This window comes from Bicyclus anynana, chromosome 18 (assembly GCF_947172395.1).
Source record: "Bicyclus anynana chromosome 18, ilBicAnyn1.1, whole genome shotgun sequence".
In the NCBI taxonomy this organism is placed as follows: domain Eukaryota; kingdom Metazoa; phylum Arthropoda; class Insecta; order Lepidoptera; family Nymphalidae; genus Bicyclus; species Bicyclus anynana.
In genome coordinates this window covers 3,587,743-3,607,736 of record NC_069100.1, presented here as the reverse complement: position 1 = coordinate 3,607,736, position 19,994 = coordinate 3,587,743, and the positions used below count along the sequence as shown (strand labels likewise).

Genomic DNA, 19,994 nt, shown 5'->3' with positions numbered 1-19,994 from the left:
CTTGTTAGGAGGATGAAAATCCACACCCCTTTCGGTTTCTACACAGCATCGTACCGGAACGCTAAATCGCTTGGCGGTACGTCTTTGCCGGTAGGGTGGTAACTAGCCACGGCTGAAGCCTCCCACCAGCCAGACCTGAACAAATTAAGAAAATCTCAATCTGCCCAGCCGGGGATCGAACCCAGGACCTCCGTTTTGTAAATCCACCGCGCATACCACTGCGCCACGGAGGCCGTCGACTATAGATCTCTGACTAGTATAGTCAGAGATCTATATAACATTTTTTATATCTGATAACTAACAAGCTTATTTTTACGTGAGTAGCTTTATCTCAATGAGACGATCAATTTTTTTATTTAAGAAAATTCTTGATTCTGGTAGCTAACTGAGTTACCAGGAAATGAAAATATCAGAGCGTCGGAACGAGACAATGTACCAGGCAAATTGTAGGACAATGTGGGTGTTAAATTGTATAACTATTAATTAAGCAACAGTAAAAAAAACAGCTTCGTGTCGTATTGACTCAAGAATATATTAGTTTTGAATTTCTCTAATCTGAGCTATAGAGGAAAGATTTGATTGCTTTTGCTTGTTACAAATAGGCCCAGAGATTACTGGACCGATTTTAAAAATTCTTTCACCAATGGAAAACAACATTATCAGCGAATAACATAGTCTATTTATTATCCCCATACTCCCACATTAATGGGAACTGTGCAGATGAATCTGCTCGTCTGCTAATAGAAGAATGAAAAACAAAACATGAAGGACTGTAGTCGTCGTTATCAACCCATTTACGGCTCACTGCTGAGCTCGAATCTCCTCTGAGAATGAGAGGGGTTAGGCCAATAGTCCACCACGCTGGCCCAATGCGGATTGGCAGACTTCACACACGCAGAGAGTTCTCTCACGCAATTCTCTGATATGCAGGTTTCCTCGCGATGTTTTCCTTCACCGTTTGAGACACGTGATATTTAATTTCTTAAAATGCACACAACTGAAATGTCGGAGGTGCATGCCGCAGACAGGATTCGAACCCACACCCTCCGGAATCGGAGGCAGAGGTCATATCCAGTTGGCTGTATGTAGTACTGCCATGGAAATATCACCAAAAACTACTACGGAATAACAATCGATTCTTTATGAGGCGAATAATTCCATAGTAAGCCATACTATGCGCTCCTCGACCTCGTTAGTACTCGCACAGGTCGGCAAGCTCAAAGAGGCTTGCCTTTGATGTTTGCGCGAGTAATGAAATTGTTAGAGGCACTCTTGAAGGCTGCATACCTAAATACTATCGACTGTGGTTCCCCTACAATGCTATAAAATATTCTTATGGTAATGTCTGACTTACTATATGTTTATTTATTAATAAACTAGCGGCGGAAATCAATGTAAACCTTCAAGCCCTATTTCACCACTTTAGGGGTTGAATTGAAAAAAAAAATTAATTATATTTCTTATTTTTTTATGATTTATGAACAAATTTTTAAAACTGTAACTCTAAAAATGAAGGACTTTCCATATAAACTTTCAACCCCTATTTCATTTTATTTTCGCAATAAAAAGTATCTTATAACCTTTTCCGTGTTATGGTCTTAAACCGTGCCAAGTTTCATTTGAATTCATTCAGTAGTTTCAGCGTGATGCCTGAATAACAAAAAAACACGGACAAACAGACAGGCATAAAATTGAAAAAAAATATTTTTTAGCTTCAGTATCGATTATATAATGCCCTCCAACAAAAATTTTCAAAATATCTTCAATGTACAGAATGTACAAAATGTACAGAATTCGTATTATAAGTATAGATTCTAGATGGTACTGGCGTGCGTTATTTAATTTATTAATTGTTTATCAATTAGTGCTAAAATTATCGATGTTACCCAAAATCGATGTTTGGTTTGCGATGTTGACTTTCTTTCGATTATGACATCGATATTTTCCACATATCAATCATCTCTAATCTTTGGATTCGAAAGCGTATCTTTGTAATCGTAATATTCGGTTATTGGTATTTGGTACGTATACGTATACGCATTAAAAGTAAAACAAGCCGACCGACTCATAACGCACTCGTCAGTCGTCACCCACCTGAAGATAATAATAATTGGGGTTAAAGTTTGAAATTGCCTTTTTATTGCAATAGGTTTTTTGAATTGACATAGAATCTTCATGGTTTGAGGTTTTCGAATGAAACTTCTTTCAAATGGTTTCTATGATGTTCTTTTTTTAAAAAATGTGAAACATTTGAATATCGGCTTTCAATTGTTTTTGTTATTCAATTTAGACAAGAAAGATGGATACTGCGAAAATTCGAGTGATTTTTGAATACGGCCAGTATAGCCACGGCCGAAACCTCCCACCAGCCAAAACTCATGAATCGATCTTCACCATTATTGCTCCACGACAACGCGAGAAACCATTTTAACCCTTCAGGAACTGCAGTTAGAAACTATTCGTCATCCTCCGTATTCACCAGACCTTGCTCCAACGGACTACCATTTTTTTCGTGATTTGGACAATTATCTACGTGACAAGAAGTTTTCTTCCCAGGAGGCAGTACAAAATGCTTTCACACAGTTTGTGCAGTCTAGATTGTCGGAGTTCTATCACAAAGGCATTAATGACCTTCCCATTAGATGGCAGCAATGTATAGATAATAATGGCAATTGGCAACTATTTTGATTAAATAAATTTGTTAAAAATTAAAAAATAAACAATTTAGATTTTCACTTTTCAGTACAAATCGGCAATTTCATACTTTAACCGCTAATATTAACTTAATATTATTGATTGGTGATACTGAGCTACAGTTGTCAGTTGCAAGTGCGACATGCAATTTGCATTTTGCAAATACGTTAATACGGTCAATCAATTCTAATCCCTACGTATTCCGTAGGGCATCAAAAAATTTTAAAGACTCATTTGAGTGTTCCCCTCCACGGAAATCTTTAGTAAAAGGCGAAAGATTTATGCGTTTTGAAGGGAAACCAGAGTGACGAACACTTGTCATGGGCCGCGTATTATACTTTCGATATGAACACAACGTTAGCGTGAATATTTTCGAGACAGCGCCATCTAGTTTACGCTTACATAAACAGCGGTCACAAAAACAATAATTTAATTTAACGTTTTAATTATTAAACTTATAAGAAATGTAATTTTTTTAATAAATTGGAGTATTTATTTAATAATTAACATCTGTTGTTTATTATTGTTTGTACTAATTCGCTCAAAATTCAATATTTTAGTATGAAACAATGATGTTTTTATCTTCGGATTGAATTGTCTTAATCTATAAATCACTGCTAGAAGCTTTCTCCCTAAAATCAACTTTCTATTATAAACTACGCATCCAACTCGGTCCATCCGTTACGAAGCTACGATGCTAAAACATAAACAATGATATCACACATACGGTAAACTCAATAAAATCGTCAGAGGAATTTCTATAAATGGTTTTTGTACTATTTCTCGGTAAACGATTGATGCTTCTTTTTAGTAAATGCTTAATAAATAATAAAAACAAATAAATTTTAAACACTAAACAAATTACTTAATATTTTACTGTCCCGGATTAAACATAACATAATCGAGTCATAAAACGACGATAAATTATAAAACTACTAGCCCGATTTTAAAACTTCTTTCACTAATAGAAAGCTACATTATCAGCGAGTAAAATAGGCTTTATTTTATCTATGTACTCCCACGAGAACGGAAACTACGCGGGTAAAACCGCGGGCGATCTGCTAGTATCTGTAAATACTGCTGTAGCAACAATGAAGGCAAGGGAGTTACGCAGGGTGGCCCCAGCGGCCGCTCCCCTAAATAATACAATATGTATGACCCACTTTAAATAGATTCAGGTCAGATTTTATGAAGTACGCTACTTATACATGTATAATTTATTAGCCATGGAAATATATCAATTCATAAATAATAATTTGTCTACTTTGCAGATCTTTCATCTTTAATTTCGGTCATGTTTTTTGTTTACGTCTCTTTAAAGATACAATTAATAAAGAAAAGCGACAGAGGATCTTCTATTTCGCTAGATAATATCTTCCTTGTGTTCTTTTTTCTCTCTTTATACGTAACGGAGGGGATACAAATATTTCAAAAAAAAAACACGTTATAATATATGAAATGTAATTACGGATACTAATCTACAGAAGTAATTAAATCTATTAAATGTAATTAATTTTATAATAGACTTAGTTATTGTAATAATTAATTATTAATATCAATTAATTAATTCTAACCATACTACTAATAAGCAATTTCAGTTAATTAGTTTTGGTTTGCTTTAAAATTCAAATATCTATTTTTCGAAATTTTTCAGTTATGTGCATTTTAAGAAATTAAATATCACGTGTCTCAAACGGTGAAGGAAAAACAACGTGAGGAAACCTGCATACCAGAGAATTTTCTTAATTATCTGCGTATGTGAAATCTGCCAATCCGCATTGGGCCAGCGAGGTTTGCTATTGGCCTTACCCCTCTCATTACGAGAGGAGACTCGACCTCGGCAGTGAGTCGAATGTGGGTTGTTATTGATGACAAATTCTAATCACACAACTTACGAGTATGGTTTCTACGCGACATCATAAAGGACGTTTAATCCTTTGGCGGTACTTCTTTGCCGGTAGGATGGTAACTAACCACGGCCGATGCTTACTAACCTTTTAAAAAAAAAAATGTACTAATTTTCTAACCCAGGACATATTGAAAATCACAGCATCAAAAAGGTCGACAACCAAAGTCATTTTCTAAAGCTGATAAGATTTCAGCAAACATGTCGAAAGTTTTTCCAATCAGACGGAAAATTCAGAAATTCTAAAGAAAATTCCGACAATCCGCTGTCATAGTCCACTTATTTCTCTCCCAGTTACAATTTAACCCGAAAACCGGAACTGCGGGCTACCGACTGGACTGGGCAGGCGTAAACTTGCACTGAATTTTCAAATTTTCAACTGAAAATTATTTTTCTCTGCCATGTTTTCGTTTTTTACAGACAGTGTGATGACAACGCGATTTTTCTGGAACACTGTTCGAATTTGGAATTGGCGTTGGTGAAACTTTGTTTTTTTTTTATTTTCGAGGGTAGACTAGAGTTTTTTTTTTAAACAAATTGAAATGTTGTGACTTTTATGCTCTGAGCTTTGGAAATGTATTACATATTTAATTATTCTATAGTACTTTTTGTCATCTAACTCCTCCTAAACGGATGGGCCGAATTGGATGAAATTTTGTGTGTTTATTTCATTTAACCAAATGAAATAAACACACAAAATTTCACCCAATTCGGCCCAGCTAATTGTATTTTCTTAAAATACAATTAGACTCGGTAGGTGGCGCTGTTGTCGAAAAAATTCTATGGTGATACAAAGTTAGCTGGATTAGTTAGTAGGTATTAAGTATTAATATATTATAACTAGCGGACGCCCGCGACTTCGTCTGCGTAAAATTCGATGTCAATTTTACTACTACCCCTTAACCTAACCTAACCTACCCTACCCCTACCATACCCCTACCCTATCACTGCCCCAACCCTACCCCTACCCTACCCCTACCTTACCTATACCCTACCCCAATCCTACCCGTACCCTCCCCGTACCCTCCCCGTACCCTATCCCTTTCCTACCCCTATCCCACCCGTACCCCTATCTCACGCCTATCCTACCCCTACCCTGCCACTTCCCTATCCTACCCGTACCTCTACTCTACCACTACCCTACCTCTACCCCGACCCTACCACTACCCTAAACCCGGCCCTAAACCTACCGTACCCCTACACTACCCCTACGCTTCCCTACCCGTACCCTAACCTACCCTGTAACTTCTCTATCTTACTCCTACCCTTAGCAAAATCGGTCCAGTCTCCGAAACTATTTAAGTAATTAACATACTGTAAAGGGCAAATCTTATCTCCATAATATCCTTGTGATTATTAAATAATTTATTTTAATAAGGATTAAAGTTTAGTTGTATAAATAATGACGTAAACCTAGGTATATAAAATTAATAATTTTTAAAACACAAAAGGTACTATATCTGCTAATATATAGAAGATAGATATATGGTGTCGCGGACTTTTTTGTAGAACTTTTAAAGATACATAAAGTCTTCATACATTAATTTCAATTTTACACAATAGTTAAGGCAGCGCATGCGAATAAGTCTGTTTATGAGGCTTTTCAGTCCGACCTGTATGACAAAAACTGTGATAACTCGGCTAATATATATGATACAAATATAAAATATAGCCTATAGCACTCCCCGATAATGTAGCATTCTACTGGTGAAAGAATTTTTAAAATCGGACCAGTAGTTCCGAAGATTACCCCATTTAAAAAATGTGACAAACTTACAAACTTACAAACTTTACCTCTTTATAATATTAAGTATAGATGGGGATGATGACTAGGTGTGAATTTATAATTTTTATGATACATTTGGGTAAATAAGGTCAATGGTAACTAATTTATACATAAAAAGCAAAGATTGTCTGAATATTTGCAAAATAAATAAGATTATAAAATGTCTAAATCTATTAAAAATCTTTTATCGTATGTAGATGAAAATTCATACAGTTTTAGCTTCCTTACATTAAATGTGACATTTTTTAATATATGAACTATAAACTTAAACGCACAAATAACAAAGATATTAATAATTTTGTTTGAACGCCCATAGAAATCTAACGATCATATGAATTAATGACGTCGTAGGTACATACTACGACGTCATTAATTCATACCATTTTGTATGGGGCGTTTTTCAGAGATCAGTGGCAGTGCCGCAAATCTGACCCTTAATTACCTGTAGCTCCGAAAGTAATGATCGCAGATACAGTGTTACTTTCACAAAATTACTTTACTATTAGTATACCCTTTATTTATATACAATTCAAAAAACTGTCATCATCCTTTAAATATTTATTAAGGGGAAGCTTGTTTTATTTTACTCATCCATAAGTTATTATATCTATTCAGACTTTACAACTGTACCAACAAATTCTATACAAGGCGATAAGCATCCAATAACCGTTTCAATAACTCAAAATACAACTAAAGAGCCGTATCGGCGATCAATTGAGGAAACAAGCATTGGAAACCATACACAAGGAAAGATAAAAGATGCAAGCGAATCCCAAACTTATAACCATTTACATAGAATAGACTTTAGCTTGAATGGATGATGCTGGAAATGGTGAAGATAGGAATTCTGACAAATTCAAAGTAAAATAAGCCTTGTTACCTATATTTAGAGCATATTTTTGCATAAAAGATGTTATCGTGTTAAGGTGTGACTATTGCACAGGTAATTGAATCTCAAGACGGTTCCGATGCAAATGGCTTTGTGAATGTTTTTTGAAAATATTTAGCGAATACCGTATTCTTATTGCGCGATACGGTTGCGTGGGTACCCTCGTTTGTGGTAATGCGGATAAAGTCAATCTACGAAGTCCTTTTAGCTTTGTATGTAGTGGTACGTACGTAGCGGTGGTAGTCTAGAAACAAGTTTTTATCAGGTGCGTTGATGTGCAAAACATATTTCAAAACAAATGTCGACCAATAGCGGTAAACATTGCGTACGCTGCCATGGGACAAGGGTATGGAAAAGTAGTCGACCAACCATAAATACACGTCGACATGGAAATGTATATTGTACAACCGCAGAACCCTATACACTGCGTGTATAGTTCGACGCGCATTTAATAATTTTTTTACATCATCAATCATTATCAACATCATTAATAAATCAATAACTGTTGAGCACAAGTCTCCTCTCAGAATGAGAGAGATTAGGCTAATAGTCCACCACACTAGCCAAATACGGATTGGCAGACTTTACAAACGCAGATAATTAAGAAATCTCTGCCGATTTCCTTACGATGATTTTCGTTCAACATTGACACGTGTTTTTTAATTTTCCCAAAATCTAGGCTATCACGGCGAAATTAAAGGATTTTTCATAAAATTTCAATCCAATATTAATGGATGACGTTATCAAAATGGCCGCCAAAGCGACATCGTTCCGGAATGATCTATCATTATCCAGAACGTGCATTGGTTGAGGTTGGAGGGATTTAGCGCAAATCGTCGTCTCATTCTCTGAAGGGATTATAATTTGTGATCAGCCCCTGATCTAGGGGTGGGGCATCTACTTTGTGGCAGTTTCAGGGAGTGCCGAAATTATTTTAAAAGAAAACAAAGGAAAGCAGTTCTGCAAGAAAGAAAATATACTAACCACCAAAAATAAAATGTCACTAAAAACGTAGTTGCTATGGAAATGAGCGATGTCACATCGCTGTAACTTTATAGAATGCAGGGACAGGACCTACATCTAACAGTGAAATTCATAGACGTTCTCAGGTCACCCCCAAGGGACCATTCACCCGCTGAGTATCAAATTCTCAAACAAATAGAGGTTAAATTCGACACTCAGCGGCTGAATGATTCCTGGGGGCGCCCCTAGAACGTCTATGAATTCCACTGTTACTGTACTCTCCCAGACATGGGGGTGTAATAGACTAATAATGAATACTAAAAAATACTTTATCTTATTTTTTTTACTTTTTGTAAACAGTTTTTCAAATATTTAAAAACATAAGACGCCTTTGTTCTTGAATAATATTAAAAATTACTATTTTGAGTAGGTGCCGATAGCTCCCTGCGAAACCACTACGGCGTCACCGGGGGGGTTGGGCGAGCGCAGAAGCATCGCCTGATGTGACCCGAAGGCTGAAAGAAAGATAGAGGACGGAACGGCTCTCTAAGGGCGTCTCCTATGAGACTCGGACCTCGGCTTAGAAGGCCATTCTGGAGGAGGTAACCGTGACCTGAGTGAATCAGTCCGGACGCCCCCAAGATCGTGAGTTAGAAAACCCACGTCCGGGTGACGTTAGATATCGGGGACCTCGTCTTCGCCGGCGAAGACGCTGTGTAGCTTGTGATTGTGTTACCTGGGAAGCATTGTCGGTTGTTATGTCATCGTCTGGATCGTAAAGGACGTTCTTGGGACGCCTCTGCTTGCAGTTAGCGTTTAGGTTGGGAGTGTAATTGCAGGCCTCAACCACTAGTTGGTTGGGATGGATGGCAGCTCTGTCAAAATAGTTTTGAGAGAGCTGTTTCATGTACTTAGCTATTGTCGGTAATTCTAGATCTCTATGGAGTAAAAACCACGGCGCGCCCGTGATTTGACGCAGAAAACGATTCTGTAGGGTTTGAAGCGGCCTAAGGGTCGCTTTGGGACGGTGGGCAAACACTAAACTAGCGTAGGTTAAGATCGGACGGATCGTAGTTTTATAAAGCGTTAGCTTTGAGCGGAGGGACAATTTACTTTTCTTATTTATCATAGCGTAAAGGCGGTGCATTACGTATGCGGCCTTTTTTCTCGCTTTGTTAACGTGCATGGAGAAGCTCATGCGGTTATCGAAGGTAACGCCTAGGTACTTGGCAGTACGTTGCCAGGGGATGTGTGCTCCGTAAAGGGAGACTTCTTTGAGTCCGGACTTGAGACGGGAGACCGCTTTGCCGGTGAAAAGCACGGCTGCGCTTTTCTCTGGGTTGACTTCTATACGCCAAAGGCGGAATCATTTACCTATAATGTTTACCGCCTTCTGGAGGCGGGCTCTAATGTGGACCCGGTTTACTGCCGTCGCGTACAGTGCGGTGTCGTCCGCAAACTGGGCGACGTGTACGCCCGGGTGGTCGGTGGGAATGTCGCTTGTGAAGAGCGAGTATAAAAGCGGGGAGAGCACGGAGCCCTGAGGGACTCCTGCGCGAATCTGTCTGGGTGAAAAGAGAGTGCCGTCTATACGGTACCTGAAGGTGCGGTTGGACAGAAAGCTGTGTAGCAAGCGTACCATTTTGTTTGGTACGCCGAAACGGTTTAGTTTGAATATCAAGCCTTCGTGCCAGACGCGGTCAAACGCTTTAGCTACGTCAAAGAAGAGCGCCCCGGTGGCGATGGGGTTATGAAATGTATTAAAACCGGTTAGAATGTGCTCCGTGAGGCGGTGCACTTGATGAACACATGAGTGTTTACATCGAAATCCAAACTGTTGTTTGATGAGAAGTTGCTTTTCATCGCAAATGGCTTTGAGACGATTCAAAATGATTATCTCATACACCTTGCCAATGGTGTTGAGAAGACTAATTGGGCGGTAGCTAGTCGGGAGGTCGCGGGGTTTACCCGGCTTGTGGATGCCAATGACCGTGGCTTCTTTCCATGCGTCTGGGAAGGCGCAGTGAGCTAGGAGAACATTGAAGATGTTCACCAGGAGGTTGATTATCTGGACCGGAAGAAGCTTTAAAGCTTTGTTGCTAATCGTATCAGGCCCCGGAGCCTTCTTTTTGCGCAAGCCCTTGATAACCGCAGAGACTTCCTCGCATGACGTAGGGGTAATTTCGACTCCGTCCGGGGGGCGAGATAAGATAGAAGTGAGTTCGGACTTCACTTTTTTCGCGTGTGATTTTACAAATGCCGTAGTGCTTGGAGTGCACTGGGCTTCCAGACTGTCGGCTAGGCATTCGGCCTTATCGATGTCCTCGATCGCGTTTGGGAGGCCAGGGCGTTTGAGAGGTGGGGTGGCTGCGAGGCGGTCGGCTTTGAGATATCTTGCCACGTCGTAGAAGGCTACGTGCGATGGCTCGAGCTCTCTCAGTCGGCCGTCCCATTGTCTGTCATAACGCCAGCGCAAGCGACGCTTGCACCGTCTTCCGAGAGTCCAAAGTAGACTCGCGTTTTGTCGGGTCGGTTCAGATTCGTAGCGTCTTTGCTGTGCGTTTCTATCCGTTAGTAGGGCCCGTAGGTCCGACAACAAGGGGGCCTTGCTGAAGGCGGGGACCTCCTTGGTGCAATCTTTTATTGCTTCGCGAATATGGCCATTTAGGTTCGAAGAAAAAAAATTACTAATGCGACGCTTTCTGTACGACGAAGCGTCGCTTTTTGCGAAGTATTTTGAATCTGTATTTGGAATGACTGCGTACCTACCGTGTTCCATACACTCTATCTGCCTATTATTCTTTAATCTGTGGGATGCTATTGAACTTTTAGCAAAAGACTCGTAACCAGAGCCACGTGCTCCTTGCAGAACTGTACGAAGAATAGTTACATAAAGCCTTTACTGAGTAATCACAGCGATATTCCAGTTGATAGATTGCATCATCACTTACCATCAGGTGAGATTGTAGTCAAGGGCTAACTTGTATAGACTAAAAATAGAAAATAAATTGATCCAAAAAACATTCGAACTTAGTCCCAGCTAACGATAGAAATATGTATAATATCGCGCAAAATGCGGTCGTTAAAAATCCCACAAGGTTCATAACTACTAATTAAAAAAAAATACATTAGGTTATAACAATTATGGCCACGTTAGTCATGTACTTAGCTTACCTATAAAATACCAGGTCATATAAAATTAATCGCTGTGCCAACAAACAATAACCGTTAACCGGTGATTTTTAATTTATATTTTCATAACTCGCGTTCACAATTCACAGAAAAAAGGAGGATGAGGATTTATTTTATGAAAAGTAAAATGCGGAGGAATGAAAGTCATATTACCAGAAGAATGTTGAAGTTGCAAGTAAAAGGCCAAAGAAGAGATGGTTGAAGTGTGTGAAAGAAGACATGTGTGTAAAGGAAGTGTATGATGAGTTGACGAGTAATAAAGGTGAATCGAGGAGATCGACATATTTTGTGGACCCCACTTAATGGTAGGCATATACATATCCGCATCGTATATATTGGATGGATCGCTTCTAACGGATGATAGTATCCTCATCCTACTGATCGCACAAAGCCATCTTAAATAAATGAAATTGGATTTTTAATAAAATAAATAATTAAAAAAAAAAACGCCCGACTGCTAAAAATAAATAAACCGACTGCTAAAAAATTAATATACTAACTGTAAAGAAAAAAACAAGTTGTAACCAGAAGCGTAGAACGCAATTTGAAAACGCATTGTTATACCATATTGAAGTCCTCATGATGAGCCCTTGAATTTGATACCCATATTGTAATATTCGAAAAAGTATCTTTAGCGTCTCACAATCGTCGTGTTTTTTTTTAATTTCATCTATCTAAGAACACTTGGCTTATCAAGACGAATCTAAAGATATCTTAACTACGTAAATCAGTTCAGAGGTTTGGAAGATATGAGGTAATAAAAAATATTACATACATACAAGATAAGCGCGTAAAATATAACCCTTCATGTAAACAATCGTAAGTAACAGGAAAGTATCAGTATAAACACACTCTTAGGTGTACTATGGTTCTTTATACCCATAGGGTAGCGTGTCCAATACCATTATATTAAGTGCCGCGTCAATCGCAGTTTCCGAGCTGTCAGTTTTTTATATCGAGCTTATTACTTTTCGATGGAAATTTAATTATCATGAGCTGGTTATACCTACGCTGTTCGATCGAGTGAAGAGCTAAAAATAAAAGGTTATTGAAACAGTTCAGTTCATACGTAGGGGTTTTACAACTTGACTGTATTTTTATAATAAATATACGAGAGTTTTCAAAACCATGTTATTTCATACTGTTTTTTATCTAATCTTTTAATTAATGTGGTATTTCGTTACAAATAAGTTCTTGCAATAAGTGCTAGTGTTACCTATAAGCATTTTAAATTCAGTGTTTATTTATACATTTAATACGTGTATTTGTCGATTGTTATTTGAAAGAAAGAAAGAAAGAAGAAGAAAGAAAAATATTTTTATTTGGTCAGTAAACTTAAAACTAAGCTTTTATATTTTACAAAGAACAAGAAAAGTGAAAGTAAAAGCGCACTGACCAAATAAAGGTCTTCCACTCAGCTGAAAGCTGTTATAGCCCAGTGGATATGACCTTTGCCTCCGATTTCGGAAGGTGTGCGTTCGAATCCTGGGTCATGCATCTCCAACTTCTCAGTGAAGAAAAAACATCGTGAGGAAACCTGCATACTAGAGAGTTTTCTTGATTCTCTGCGTGTGTGAAGTCTGCCAATCCACATTAGGCCAGCGTGGTGAATTATTGGCCTAACACCTCTTATTCTGACAGGAGACTCGTGCTCAACAGTAAGCCGAATATGGGTTGATAATAATGATGAATTTTACTGAGTTAGGCACGGGTAGTCTCACTTTGTCTTCAGTAGTGCATTCTGTTTTATTTGATTTGTTAATTAACTTGACAATTGTTGTGAATTATAACCATTGCTTAACGTTGGTGTTTATTTTTATTTTTTTATCCACTTCTGAAAAATATAAAAAAAAATCAAAATTGATTAATAAATGACGAAGGTAACCAACATAAAAAAAACATATTCTTCTAATAGGGATGATGACATTTTTTTAAATTGTATATAAATTAAGAGTATGCTAATAGTAAAGCAATTTTGTAAAAGTAACAGGATATCTGCGATCATTACTTTCGGAGCTACAGGGATTTAAAGGGTCAGATTTGCGGCGCTGCCGCGGATCCCTGAAAAACACACCATACAAAATGGTACGAACTTATGACGTCTAGGCAATTAATGATCGTTAAACAAAATTAGTAATATCTTTGTTATTTGTGCGTTTATGTTTATAGTTCACATATTAAAAAATGTCACATTTAATGCAAGGAAGCTAAAACTGTATGAATTTTCATCTAATTACGATAAAATATATTTAATAGATTTTGAATTTTTATAATCTTATTTATTTTGCAAATATCCAGTCAATCTTTGCTTTTTATGTATAAATTAGTTAACATTGACCTTATTTACCCGAATGTATCATAAAAATCAATACACTTAAACCTAGTCATCATCCCCATTGAGAACCTCATTTTTTAAGTCAGTTATAAATGGCGATCGCCGCGCTCCAGTTTTGGCCGTCGGAAAAGACTTTGTGGTTAGTTTGTTTGATACATAGATTAATTCACCGTCTATTTCACTCGATGACAAATAGAGTCTCGCTACTATTGCTCTTCACTTGCAATCCCCTTTGACACGGTTATCTGAAGGATTAAACGATGGAGAGAGGATTACTGCACTCGTATATGTAACGCGAATATCACATAATATGATGTGATGTTAGTGTAATGTAACAAAAAAATTAAACCGCCGGCACCGCCTTCAAAGTGATCAGAAGGTACGATGCTTTTTCACTTTTTAGTATATTTTTGTGATTTTGAAGTCAGTTGATTTTTATTTCAATATTTTATTTTTTGTTTTCTTTTTAAAATAACATTCATTTTAACATTACTGAACCGATTTTCATGATAATTAAATGAGACCATTAAGTAAAAATAAATGTTCATCGTCATCAACCCATATTCAGCTCACTGCTGAGCTCGAGTCTCCTCTCAGAATTAGAGGGGTTAGGCCAATAGTCCACCACGCTGGCCCAATGCGGATTGGCAGACTTCACACACGCAGATAATTAAGATAATTCTCTGGTATGCAGGTTTCCTCGCGATGTTTTCCTTCACCGTTTGAGACACGTGATATTTAATTTCTTAAAATGTACACAACTGAAAAGTTGGAGGTGCATGCCCCGGACCGGATTCGAACTCACACCCTCCGGAATCGGAGGCAGAGGTCATATCCACTGGGCTATCACGGCTCTCAATAATAAATAAATGTTACTAATCTATTATTCCGTATTTTGCCAGATATGTGCCGACCCTTATAGCTGTTACGGTTTACCTTAACGTTATGTACACTGTACACACACAGACGTATGCATGTGTACACAACACGCTGGTAATGAGGGTAATGTTGATAAATAGAGTATAATCCCTCTTCGGGTACCTAATCCTTTCCTCCCGATGAGGGATGATTGCGAGCCTAAAATATGTATACAAAATAATATATTAGTTATAGCAGAACGTCGTGGTTTCTCCCGCGTAGTTCTAGTGAGAATACAACAATTCGTGAGAATTCATACAATGTAAGGGGACAAAATATATGACACTCACAAATATTGTCTTTCAACTGGTCAGAGAATTTTCAAAATAATTTCGGTAGATCCATACATTATCCCTTACAACCTCACAAACTCACAAACTTTGCATGTTTCTAATATTACTAGCTGACATCTCGCAGATTCAATCGCGTAGTTCCCGTTACCGTGGGAATACGAGGATAAAAAATAGCATATGACACTCACAAATAACGTAGCTTTCTATTGGTAAGATAATTTTCAAAATCATTTCAGTAGATCCAGAGATTACCCCTATATTCTCACAAAGTCACAAACTCTACCTCTCTATAAATAATACTTATATTATTAAATAATACTTTAGTTGACAGCGTGGCGTAGCGAGCTGTAGCGTTACTTCAGTTGTTAGCGTGGCGTAGAGAGTCGTACCGTTACTTCAGTTGTTACCGTAACGTAGCTAGTCGTAGCGTTACTTTAGTTGTTACCGTGGCGAAAAGAGTCGTAGCGTTATATCAGTTGTCACCATGGCGTAGCGAGTCATAGAATGGCGTAGCGTGTCTTGGCGTGGTGTAGCGTGACGTAGCGTGGTCTCAAGCCACATACCACAACTTCCAATAGTGGAAGTTTTTAACGTTTTAAAACTGTTACTGTCGCGTTAACGTAAACGCGAATTTATATGGAATTGAAACAGTTGTTCAGTAGAGCTACTAGATGACTGTTTCAATTCCTTAGAAATTCGGGTTTACGTCAACTTGATCGTCACAGTGTCAAACTGCCACTAGGCCCTCGGATCACTCTATAAAATGTTAGTTATAAAGTCAAAGGCAAATTCAAAATTCATTTATTTCAATTAGGCTTAGTTTACATGCTCTTTTTAAACGTCAGGTAATGTCACGAGTTAATGGCCGAAAACTTAAAATTAAACTTAGACGGTTCCAAATGCGCCATAAACCTTGAAAGACTAATTAACTAGGTACACTACATAGCACATAAGAAGTCAAAACTACTTTGATATGTTACAAACTACATAACCAAACTACAAAACGTGTAAACAGAGTTACTACAAAGCGGACGGCTTCGAAACTGTGTTCAACTTTAGGTAGTTCAAACTATTGTTTACCCCCAAGTTTAAACTTAACGTTCTACCGTTCATAAGTTCAAAGACTAATTTTAGAGAACTAACTATAGTATTGAGTACAAGCATAGCCTATATTTAGCAAGTCCATCCATATGAGAGATTAGCAGACGTTAGCAGACATCACGTGATTCTTCGTTGTTGTTCCCGTTCCCGCAGGAATATAGGGATAAAAAATATAACCTATGACACTCACAAATAACGTAGCTTTCTATTGTTAAGATAATTTTCAAAATCGTTTCAGTAGATCCAGAGATTACCCCTATATCCTCACAAAGTCACTAACTTTAGCTCTCTATAATATTAGTGTAGATAGCTGCCTCGTTACTTCAGTTAGCGTGGCGTAGCGAGTCGTAGCATTACTTCAATCGTTAGCGTGGCGTAGCTAGTCGTAGCATTACTTCAGTTGTTAGCGTTGCGTAGCGAGTCGTAGCATTACTTCAGTTGTTAGCGTGTCGTAACAAGTCAACCATACCCTACAATTAGCAAGTCCATCCATATGAGAGATTAGCAGACGTTATGCGGTTTCACCCGCTTTGTTCCCGTTCTCGTAGGAATACGGGAACAAAATATAGCCTAAAGCTTTCATGGATAATGTAGCTTCCCAACAGTGAAATAATTTCTCAAATCAATTCAGTAGTTTCGGAGCCTATTCAATGCAAACAAACAATGAAATCTTTACTCTTTATAATATTAGTATAGATAGAACCTTAAGAGACTATTCAGAAAATTTATATTAAAGTATATTAACTCATGTAGGATGGTGCGGGTGACAGTTCGTTTCACTCTTGAAAGTTTGCCGAGATTCGCGATAATAGTACATATTATGAACATCATACAGGCGATTGTTACCATACCACCAAGTCTGTGTTAGGAGTATGTACGACAATAGACCTAATATAAACGACTGAGCTATTGAGTTTAAAAATTGTACGTTTAATAATAGTCCGGTCAAATTGAACCAAAAAATAAGAGTAAAGTTACCTAAATTGACACCAAGCTGAAAATCGGTAAGATTGTTTAAAATATCATCAAAAACAAAATTTGAAAGTTCCCCATCATTTCCCCTGTAAGGAAAAAAAATATTTAAGGTCAAAGGTCAAAAAAATGAGTTTTTCGCGATTTTCAGCAAAACGGTAAGTTTTATCATAAAAATAGCTTAGACAAAATTGTAGATCATAAAATTATCTACAAAAAAATTATTGATTAATTGATTGATCTTTTATTCTACGAGCCACCGTTTTTGAGATATAACGATTCAAAAGTTACCGATATTCAGCTTGGTGGGAATTTATGTAACTTCGAATGTTTAAATTGACCGGATTATAACGGAAACCCGATTGGGAAGCGTAGTCACTGACACCGCGCGGATTTCATAGTTTCCATCTGTAATCCGTATAAATTGGTTTAATAAAGTCGGGAAAATCGTGGATAACCGCGATTAAATACATACATATGTATTAACATATATACAGACTTCCCCATCAGTGGCGTAGATTCCCATAAAAAATTCAGATTGTTGTTGACGTCCATAAAACATGATTTAATGTATCCGAAAGCGGCATTTCATAAATATTTTCCGGAAAACATTTCACAGGTGGAGGCTGCGCGGCGTTGAATTTTCCGACGTGCGTTAATTTATGCCGCGTCACGATACAATTGTTGAGGGTTGGTACACAACAGCCTGTTATTTAGCACGTCCGAAATACCTTTTAGAGTGACGAATGGATAATGAGTATTGTAAATTAATTTATTCATTCTATAATACTACAATTTATTGAGTACTTTCAATGGCGTCTCATCAGTGGTGGAAGCGCTATTTGCCGATTATAAAGTTTACATATAATCTGTAGACCGGAGTGGTGCTCTCAACAGTGTCCCATCAAAGGTGGTACTACTACTACCCGGGTACTACTTATCACACTACTCATTCTAATGGTAAGAGATTTGATGATTGATTATTAATCATATTGATACTTGAGTTGGACGCCATATGACCTTTTGCCGAGCGACAGCCGATAGCGCGGGTCAATCTACCGTTAGCGCCATCTAGTTTTGGTGGAGTGAATTAAACTTGTTACAGTATTTTTTAAATTATTTTACACATCACGACTCATTCCTGACTTTACTGATGACGTGTGGTCTAAGATTCATTTGAGTCATTAGAAATAAAATAAAAAATTCAAATTATTTAATTTAAAAAAATTAATTGCTGTACTCGAAAACAGTTTAGTAGATTTTAGTAAGTCCATATAAGTTTTTTGTTTCGTTTGATTTAAAATGGGGGTAGCTATAGAAACAATATGGAGGAAGAGACATTTCATTCAAATGTGAATGAAGATTAGCACTTATTTTTTTAATCATAGGATACTTCATTATCAACCCATATTCGGCTCACTGCTGAGCTCGAGTCTCCTCTCAGAAATTGTCTGGTATGCAGGTTTCCTCACGATGTTTTTCCTTCACCGTTTGAGACACGTTATATTTAATTTCTTAAATAGGATACTTTATACCTCTTTATTTATTAACCTTTTCTTACGATTTCCACAGATACATTTAGCTTAGTTTAAGCGATATTAAATTTTATATCTTTGTACAAACTTGGTCATTAACTTCAAATTAATAGTGAAATTGACACGGACAAAATCGTGGGCGTACAGTCAATACACAAAGCAATTTCCGAACGAGTATGAAAATGGAGAACAAATTCTAGTTTACATTCTCTATAGTTCTATAATCCCAAGCGCTTCCAGTGAGGAAATGAAGTAAACTTTATAGCTAGATTAAATGCTTGCTTTTAATACATTCCTAAGCGATTTGTAGCTACAGCGGGTAAACTCACCGGGAAAATATCGGGTACGGATCAAATATTTTTATTACTATAGGTAAAAAAAGTTCGTGAGGTTGTAGGAGATAATCTCTGGATCTTCTAATCGGATTTGAAAAATTCTATTACCAATTTATAGATGCTGAGTAGTAGTCCCGTAATTAATGGATATAACGCAGACGGTAGATACATAATGGTAATTAATGGATAACTTAATTACCTAAAACTAATTTGAATATTTTTCCAAAAATCCCTAGGGTGGGGTTAGGGTAGGAGTAGGGTAGGGTTGGGTAGTGTGGAGTAGGGTTAGAGAAGAAGTGCATATAAGTCAAAGCAAAGCTTGAAAGGGTCTGCTAGTAGACTATATTTTATAGATCGATTTTAAAAATTCTTTTATTACAAGAAAGCCTCGTTATTCGTGACTATCATAGACTATATTTTATCTCCATACTCTTACGGGAACAGGAACAAAAACGAGTCAAAACCGCGTGGCGTCAGCTAGTAATGTTGTTTAATAGCTTAGATTGTATAAATGTATTTAGAAAACAAAGAATTTATGAGCTTAAAACCTCTCCAGACCTATTTACAATTTATTTTCAGAGTTATTAAGGCTTTAAGCTTACAAATACATAAAAAACATGCCAAAAATAAAACACCAGACACGAAATGTCGCACATTCTATTTCGGGTGTTAAAATTTATTTTATTTCGCTCCGACAGCGCGCAGGGGATTAGGTACAACACAATGAAAATAAGGGAACACTTATTTGTACATCCCCGAATACTCGTTATTCATTTGCGCCCCCATTTTGAATTTTCCCCAAATAACTGTGAACACCCGAGTGCCCCTCGAAAACCGTGGCGTGGAAATAATAATAAATCATTTCTGGAAAAACTGAATAAACTTTTCCGTTAATAAATCTATTATAAAGCAAATAAAATTTTAATGGAGGAAGTTGTATGTAGTGAAGTATATATGTATCAATTCGCAGATCGAGTCAGTTTACTTTTTAGGAATGAGGATAAAATACAGCATATTCGCTGATAACGTAGCTTTCCATGGGTCAACGAATTTTTAATAACACATATTATACCGA

General features: G+C 37.3%; 1 protein-coding gene and 1 non-coding gene across 2 annotated transcripts in view; both read right to left on the bottom strand.

The window, feature by feature from the left end:
• Nucleotides 1–19,994, bottom strand: part of LOC112051057 (obscurin) — a 169,919-nt gene that overhangs the window by 25,761 nt on the left and 124,164 nt on the right. The gene's annotated exons all lie outside the window — the stretch shown is intronic.
• LOC112056677 (U5 spliceosomal RNA) lies at nucleotides 2,885–3,002 on the bottom strand. The gene has a single exon (XR_002887612.1). It is a non-coding gene; the product is annotated as a U5 spliceosomal RNA (small nuclear RNA).